Raw genomic sequence first — 1,310 nt, 5'->3', positions numbered from 1 at the left:
GTTTCTGGGTGAGGACATGGCAGGCACAATCTACAGAACTGAATAGAGATCTCGTGCATCTGAAGTCATGGCGAGGATCAGACGATCGCTCAGGTTGGAGTTTCTGACCCTGATAGCCCCCTCATGAAGGGGGGGATCACGAGGCCATGGCGGTTTTCCCACAATGGGAATTGTGAGAAGGTCCAAACTGCAAAGTGTCTTCTGCAGGACAATTGAGACCTGTTGTTGGCTCCAGACTAATGATTCTGAGCAGGGTTCTAAGGATGGATGGCTGGGTAGCCCACCTCGCATTCCAATTGTCTCCTAGCAACTAGACAGGTTAGTTCTGCTGGATCTAGGGGAGAAACCGTGGAAGCTGAGTTGAAATGGACTCTCCTGTAGATGGGTCCTATTGTGCTTTTGTGTCTTTGGAGACCTTGGAATGAAGCGGTGGCACTGGGGCTCTGAAGGGTTCTCCTAAACAGAGCCTTTAAAAAAGCTCCAACGTGCAAGTTTCCCATGTGTAGATGAGATATTTTCTGATGGGTGAGTCAAGAAACAGCCATATGCTGGTTTTGAAATCCAGGCCTCTGAGGAGAGATGCCTGGAGACAAAAGCAATGGATATGATTAGTGCCTAGGGGCCTGTTCTTTCCTTTTAACCTCTGGGGACATCTGTCTATGGGTCTGAGTACAGGTAGGTGCTCAGATGGGCTCAGATTGCCCCTGTTTTACCTGGGAAGCCACCACTAATGAGATGGATCAGGGACTTTGGAGGTTTATCCTATTAGAAGGGATGTAGCCATTGGAATGGGCACACACAATTCCCTTGGAGAGGGCAAGTATAGTCCTCAGGTTTGGCTCCAGGGGCCTGAGCCTGTAGGTTGAGTAGGCCAGGACTGTTTGGACAGTTGTCTGAAAACACAAACTTGGCTTATGTTTCAGGTCATAGGGATGGCAGGACTTATCTACAGACCATGAGGAAAACTTTTTGGGATTTGAGAAAAGGGCGAGTGTGAGGCTCTTGCTCAAGTTTTTGTCTCTGGATATCGTGTCACTCATGGTCGTGAAATTTCTGGGTGACTTCATGGGAAATGGACGAGTCTTACTCCCTGGTGGTTTGGTCCGACAAAGCGTTTGGGGTCACACTGTGGGATGGAAGAAGTCCGTTTTTTTTTTTTGATGTTGTTTACTTTTTAACCTCAGGTGTCGCACCAAATGAGGGACTCCAGAGTAGAGCGCTGGGGTGGGGGTGACTGGACAATCAGAAATCTGGTTAAAAATTGGGGCCTAGTAACATATCAAGCCCATTATGACATCTAATGGTCCAGT

Source organism: Mustela nivalis (genome assembly GCF_964662115.1).
Source record: "Mustela nivalis genome assembly, contig: HAP1_SCAFFOLD_131, whole genome shotgun sequence".
Lineage (NCBI taxonomy): Eukaryota > Metazoa > Chordata > Mammalia > Carnivora > Mustelidae > Mustela > Mustela nivalis.
This window is presented reverse-complemented; position numbering follows the sequence as displayed.